Source organism: Echinops telfairi, unplaced genomic scaffold, assembly GCF_000313985.2.
Source record: "Echinops telfairi isolate 266 unplaced genomic scaffold, ASM31398v2 ScPeMD7_9;HRSCAF=40, whole genome shotgun sequence".
Lineage (NCBI taxonomy): Eukaryota > Metazoa > Chordata > Mammalia > Afrosoricida > Tenrecidae > Echinops > Echinops telfairi.
In genome coordinates, this window is record NW_022103906.1 from 37,592,983 (window position 1) to 37,601,128 (window position 8,146).

Here is an 8,146-nt window from a genome sequence, read left to right on the forward strand (position 1 = left end):
TACATGAGTTGCTGTGGATTTGTTTCTCTAAAGTACCTAGACTAATACAGTAGGTAAACCAGAATGGGCAACCTGCCATTGGGGAAAAATTTCTTAATATTACTTATTTGGACCCTCCATGGGAGAATATACCCTGTATTATATTCCTAGTCAGACACTTTGACTGAGTTTCTATCCAGTGTTTTTGTGATATAGGAGGCATGCTGTAGAGAACTGAGGTTTTAGACTTTGTCCTTACTAGGTGCAAAATATCTTCGATAGGCTGTGTCAGAAGGATCCTGTTTGGAAACCTCACTAGGCCAACTGGACTTTACCATAAACACACCTGTAACAGATGACAGAAACTGAAATACTTCCTTGGACATAGGGCTAAAATGCACTGATGTGAGAAGAAGCATATGATTATTAAGCCAGTTTATGGGTTTCAAAGTCATTGGCCTTAAGTTCAAATCTCTTGCTTTGAGGGTATAGAAAAGTTTAAGTTCACTGTATATTAGCTCTTCTCTTGTGCTTTTCTGTTTTATGGCATGTGTTAGTCCATCAACCATAGTTATTTCTTGGTGAATGCACGATATTGAACATTTCGCCCTATCTCCAAGCCTCATTTTTTGCTTAAATAGTGTCCAGTAATTTAAGGATTTAATCTAGTCTGTACATATCAACATGTATTTTACAATAACAAAGCTGTCCTATACATATATGTTTCCCTTCTTAAAAAGTATTTAAAATTATATACCATTGGCTAAATTAAAGATACTATCAATAAAATTGATGTAATACCAATTGAAATGGTTCAGCAAGCTCATGAAGCACTGGAAGCACATACTTGTCTATTTCAGGAAATTTGAAAGATAGCTACTTGGCCAACTGACTGGAAAAGATCCATATATGTGCTCATTCAAATGAAAGGTGACCCAAAAGAACACTCAAACTATCGGACAGTATCATTGATATCACAGGCAAGTCAAATTTTGCTGCAGATCATCCAACAACGGTTGCAGGGAGCTGCCAGAGGTTCAGGCTGGATTCAGAAAGGATGAGGAACAAGGGATATCATTGCTGTCAGATGGATCATGGTGAAATCAGAGAATAACAGAAAGATGTTTACTTGTGTTTTATCAACCATACTAAGGCATTTGACTGTGTGTATCATAACAAACTACGGATAAACTTGACAAGAATGGAAATTTAAAAACCTTTAGCTGTATTTATATGGAACTTGTGTCTGGAAGGAATACTGCATGGTTTAAAATCAGGACATGTGTGTGCCAACATATTTATTCAACCTCTATGCTGAGCAAATGATGAGAAGCTGGAATATATAAAGAAAAACTGTGATATCAAGATTGGAGGAAGGCTTATGAATAATTTACAATATGCAGATGACACCACCTTGCTTGCTGTAAGTGATGAGTACTTGAAGCCCTTGCTGATAAAGATCATGGATTTCAACCTTCAGTACGGATTATGATTGATTCAATGTGAAGAAAACCAAAAGGTTCACAACTGACCAATAGGTAACATCATGATAACTGGGGGGAAAATTGAAGTTGTCAAGAATTTATCTTGCTTGGATCCACAGTCAATACTCACAGAAGCAGCAATCAAGAGATCACAAGACGAGTTACATTAGGTAGCCATGCTGCACAATACCTCTTTGGAGTATTGAAAAGTACGGCTGTTACCTTGAGAACTAACGCATCCCTGACCCAAGCCCTGGCAGGTTCAATTGTCTCACGTGCATGTCAAAGCTGGACATTGACTAAAACCAAAGAAAATGTGATGCATTTGAACTGCGGTGCTGGAGAAGAATATTGGAATAACATGGACTGCGAAAAGGGCAAGTCGATCTGTCTTGGAAGAAGTCTGGCCAGAATGCTCCTTGGAGTCAATGAGGGCAAGACTTCATCTCACATACTTCAGACATGTTGTCAGGAGACACCAGTCCTTGCAGAAGGATATCATGCTTGGTGAAGTGGAGGGGTAGCATAAAAAAAGAAGGTCCTGGACAAGATGGATTGACACGGTGGCTCTAACAATTGGTTCACGGATTCTATGATGGAAACACTTCTTAGAATGGAGCAGGCAGTGTTTCATTCTGTTGTGTATAGAGTTGCTATGGTTTGGAACTAACTCAATGGCAGATAACAACAGCATCATTAGAATTACCATTTACTCTATGCAGGTGACATAATATTCCCCAATAAAATTAAAATTATATGTCTAATATGGACCAAGGCATATACAAATCGCAGATATATAAATGGACTTTGATTTTGCACTTAATCTAAGCCTTAGTCTAATAATAATTAGTTCTTATCATGTGGCCCTACTCAATACTTGCTTTCATGAAAAGATCACTGTAGTTATGGGTATTGTAGCAAAGTGTGGTTAAGAAACCAGATGGCACCCAGCTATCAGAGATAATAATGTCCAGGGATCTTAAAGACTTGGCTTTACCCAAGCAGCCATCTAAGTGAGGTGTCAGCTAAGTCCACATGGAAGGAGCAGCCTCCCTGTTGTAAATGATAAAATCAAAGACCAGAAGAAGGAGGGAACTGTATCAGAGTTTTAATTCTGAACATCTCATTTGCAGAAGGTTATGAATGAAAGTAAAAAACTAAAATTCGAAATACTTTAACCATAACCTGCAAAATCAACATATTTATTCCTAAAATATATAGGAATGGTTGTTTAAAAGATTAAAAAAAAACACTAAAATTCATTTGCAGAGTCCTAATATGGATTAAGCTTCTGGAGAATGTCCTTTGACATTGGCCAAAGATGTGAACAATCTTGCTACCAGACACAGTTAATTGGAAAATAGGATAATGCAAATATCAGTAAGTTAAAATATAACACCTTAAAAAATGTTTAACACCTTATCATTTGTTCTCCCTTTTGACCCATTTTAAATATGTTCTAATTTCTTTTTTCCCCTCCCTCCCTCATGAACCCTTGATAATTTATAACTTACTGCTTTATCTTATTTTACACTGCTCGATGTCTCCCTTCACCCACTTTTCTATTGTCCATTCCCCAGGGAGGAGGTTATATGTGGATCCTTGTAATCGGTTCCCCCTTTTTAACCCCCTTCCCTCCTGATTCCAGGAGCCCAAGTGGAAAGTGAGTGTTTTGAGTATGATGAGGGCAACTAATGTATAAATGTGCTTTACGTAATTAATGTATGTGTGGATTGTGATGAGTTGTATGAGCCCCAATAAAATGATTAAAAATAAATAAATATGTTTTAAGTTTTATTATTTTCTCCTTTCTTTTGAATTGAGGTTTATTTGTGTTTTATTTTGTTGTTGTTCTTTGTATGTTTTCCTTTTTATGAAATCCAGGATAAGTAAATATATAGAGAGAGTAACTGAATGAATAGTTTCTTAGCATTATGACAGCGTTTGAGGATAATGGGGAGATCATAATAATGGGTACAAGAATGAAGAAACTGTTCTAAAATTGATTGTGATGATGATTTTAAAATTAATTTTAATATGTTTTATACATTGAACTGTATAGTATGTAAATTACATGTCAATAAAACTGAAACAATTTTATAAAGTGTTTTGCTAATTAAAATATTAGTTTCATACTTCCTTGTTTTAGTTGCTAACTAACTTCTATTCCAAGATTTATGTTCAAAATACACACATCTATCATCATACTTTCAACTGACACCTCTTTCTTAAAGTGCTTTCTTGAAAAAAGTTATTAAGTAAAGAATTCTAATTGGACATAAGAAATTATTTTTGTCCCAAATGTCATCTGATTCTCAGCCCTCAGTGTCTCTTTTGAAACACCCAAGAATCCTACTATGTTTGGGCAAGCTGTCCCTTCTTGGAATATAATGAGAGACGAACAAGCTCAAACTCAAAACTCCCTGCCATCGAGTCAGTCCTGACTCATGGTGACCCTATAGGACAGGGTAGAACTGCCCCGTGAGTTTCCAAGACCGTAACTGTTTACAAGAATAGAAAGTCCAGTCTTTCTCCCTCAGAGCTGGTTGGTGATTCGAACTGCTGCTGACCTTTTATGGTTAGCAGCCTAATTCATAACCATTACACCACAAGGACTCTTACTAACTAGGGTAGGGATTGGTAAACTACAGCCCATAGCCCAAATCTAGCCTCCTGATTATTTATACACAACTCTCTAGATAAGAATCGTGTTTACAGTTTTTAAATACTTTGGGGAAATCAAAGGAAGACTGATACTATGTAAAAATGTCTATTAAAATAAAAGCTTAATGTCCATACCACATGTATTTATGAATTGCCTAGGGCTGTTTTGCTGCTTAATGTCAGAGTTGAGTAGTTTCAACACAGTACTGTGGCATGCAAATCCACAAGTCTGTGGACTTTAATAATTTTCTTATTTGTGGGCTAATGAACAAAGACCTGATAAGTAGGAGAAAGCATGGTTCTCATGCTGAAGCTCAATAGAGTGAAGAGGGGCATGAGAGGAAAGGTTCATGGAAGAACTGAGTAAGGTGCCAACAGAGGAAGTCTGACTCTATTTGTATTTCAATGGAAACCATGAATCACTATTACCAGAAGTTTTTATGCTTCTTTAAAAACTCATGTTTTTTTTTTAACACTTCTGTGAAAATTATACTCATGCTAAGAAAAAGCAGTGTAATTTCTGTGCTATGCTACCACTTGGGACCATGCAGAACAAGTTTAATCCTTCCTCATTATGACAGGCTTTCAAATATTTGAAGATAAATACCAAGTCTCCCTGATTCTAAATATACTGAAAAAAGGGGGAAATAGGAAAGAAAGGCAGAGAGGGAAGGTGGTTTATTTCCGTGATGAATGAAGCCTCACGTATTGAAGCACATCTTTTATCCTTTGTGGTGAGGTGAACTCACGTGGTATGGTTCTTCCCCGCATAGTATGTGAAGCTGCCGCCACATGATTGGATGAGGTCATGCAAATAGGGCGTGTGAAGCTCTGAGAGAGGGTTCGGTCAATTTTGCCATTCCACTGCGTATAAGGTGAGCCCTTTCAGTCAATGTAATAAGGAATTCCATGACTAGCAAGAAAGAAGAACCAGGAGTGAATTGTCTGGGTTCTCTGCTTAGATAGGTGGCAGAAGGGGAGGCTGAGACCATGGGACAGAGCCAAGCACCAATGCCGAGACCATGAAGCAGAGCAGCAGGCTTCCTGGCTCATGCAAGAGTACAGCTGAGTGCTTTGGGCCAGGAGGCTGGCTTGAAGCATGTCCTTCGGGCTTTTATCTGCATGAAAGGAGCCCGTAACTCTTTCCTAAAGTGAGGCAGAGGTCAAGGACTGCATGGCTAAGGGGTCAAGGACCAGAGAGAGAGAAGCTTGCCAACAAGGCTGGGGAGAGTTGCTGCTGTCAGAACTTTCTCCTCAATAGTTTTGAACCTATTAGCTTCTCTAATCAACCCCATAAGCATGAGTCCTGTCTTTGAGTCCTAGGTGACCACAGAATTGATTGGAGTTATTAGATCCAGTACAGAAGTAGAGCGCCATGGAAGAGATGGCTGGTGTCGGAAGAAGGGAAAAGCAGGTTGGAGAAGGAAAGTACATCTGACTGCTGTCCTGTAGGAATGCGTCATCTTTCAGCAGATATGGAGTTGGAGTCCCATCCCTTCTGTAGCCGTAGGAGGTCAGTCTGGAGCCCACAACAATTCGTCACCCTTACAAGCCAACCACTGTCTCTCTTCTTTTTTTTTCTTTTTTTCTAGAATCTACATTAAATAGGCTTTTCCATCCCTTCCTCCATCTAATGTGATATTGCTATGATCATAAATGATATTCATAGGAAGTGAAAAGCTCAATTATTAATCTTCATCTTATATGACCCATGGGCAGCATTTAACATGGTGAACATGCTTTGCTTTATCATGTTTTCTTCGCTGCTTCCTGAACGCATGCTTCTGATTTTCATTTTATCTCACTGGCCACTTATTCCTGATCTCCTTGGTTGGTTCATTTTCATTAGAAGTTCTTATTGTGTGAGTGTCTCAGAGCCTTGTGTAAACTTATGATTTCAAATACCATGCTTATATTGGCAACTAGCAAACCTATATCTTTCTCCTGAAATCCAGGCTGATTCATTCAACTGTATATTCAGATTTAGACTTGGATTTTAAATAACTATTTAGAAATTAATACATATAAAAAGAGTGCTCTTGGTTGCCACCCCAAACCCCTGTAGCCTGTGACTTCTTCTGTATCTCCAACCCAGTGGGAGGTACATCTCTAGGCTTCTAGTTGCTTAGACCAAATCTTTGAGTCAGCCTTGTGTTTTTCCTTCCTCTCACATCTATTGTATCAGCAAATTCTGACAGCTCTGCCCTCAGATTATACATAATTCATTGCCCCCATAGAAACTAACAAAACCAAATTTAAGTGATCTGAAACTGTCAATTCTAACTCATAACAACCCTATAGGACAGGGTAGAACTGCCTCTGTGGGTTTCCAGAACTGTAATTGTTTATGGGAATAGAAAGCTCATCTTTCTCCAATAGAGTGGCTGGTGGTTTCAATGGCTAACCTTTCTGTGAGCAGCCCAGTGCAAAACCCTCTGTCACTCTAATTCCCACCACATCTACTTGGAGCTGAGTAACAATCATCTCTTTCTTGGATTGCGGGTGTTAGCTGCTGCTGAGTCACCTTCCCACTCAGGGCACTCTCATGCACAAGGGAACACACTGTTGATTGTTTTAGGAAGTGGATCATTAGGTCCACAGACACCTGCTTAGCATGCTAGCAGCAGGCAAGCCTCCACTAACAGATGCATGATAGCAACACAGGAGATGTATTGGGTAGAAATTAAATTTGGGTTACCCCTATGGGAAATGATCCTGCTTGGGTCGCTCCAGTAGTAATTCCTTCTCTGCTTCCCCACCGTCTCCTGTTACAACTTTTATTTTTAGACACCAAAAGGATCATGCCGGCACTGGGCTCATATCCTCTAATTTTTTTTCTATTTCATGCAGATTGAAGCCAAGGCCCTGTGAGATCAAATATGATCTCTCCTGTTTGCTTCTCTTAGTCCAGCTCCTGTGACTCTCCCTCTCAGTGCTCCGGGCACACTGACCCCCCTTTGTGCTTCCATCCTCCTCGGCACACTGCACATGCTGGCCCCCACAATGGTGCTTGTATGTGGCTTGGATCCTCTTTTTCCATCTATTGTCTTAATTCTTTTGTCTTTCCAATGAGATCTTGTCTGACAACCCTCCTTTAAAAATGTAACCCTCAGCATCCCCTCCCAATCCCAGTTTTCCTCTTACATGCATTTTTTTCTCCCTCGCTATGCAACGTCTTCAAGATTGCAGTTCATTGTGACTTTGTCTATCCTCCCTCACATGAAGGGAGTGTCTGGGCGGGTGGGCTATTGAGGTGGCTTTGCTCACTGCAGCATTCCTGTCACCTACAATGCTACCCCCTAGAGCATTACAGAAGCAGGTAAACACGTTGGACAACAGAGTTCTCAATTAAGTAGCAAAGTGTGTTGCCTAGTGTGCCTTGATTTTTTTAAATTAATCATTTTATTGGGAGCTCTTACAGATATTGTAACAACTCATACTTCAATTAGATCAAACATAGTTGTACAATTACTGACACCCTCAGTTTAATAACGTTTTCTTTCTTCTTGAACTCCTTGATATCAGTTCCTCTTTATTCCCTCCCTCCCCCATTCTATCCCCAGAAACCCAAGTTATATTATAATATTATTATTATTTGTGCCTTGATTTTAAAGGGGAGTAAGAAGATAAAGCCCTAAGGTGAAGTAGCAACTCTTACCTCATTCAGTGATAACAAATATATAATTTACTTTTAGGATCTAATAGAAAATTTTGCTTACGGCATTGGCAAGGGCACACACATATTAATAAAAGTTTTCAAAGTATTCGTTTTATTAAAACTATGATGCTAGGACATCAGGCCACCTTTGCTTCTGTAGACACCCTCACCAAATTGTTAAACTTAGGGGTCCTTGGAGAGCATAGAATGTTATGGATCATTTACAATTGCTTTATCTCTATTTTCAACCATAGATTTAGTTTAAATTTTCTAATTTCTGATTGTTTATTCATTGAAAGTCAATGTGAAGGTCTCCTTTTGTTAAAATACATGCCTGCATAAAATTTCCTAGAGTACTAAG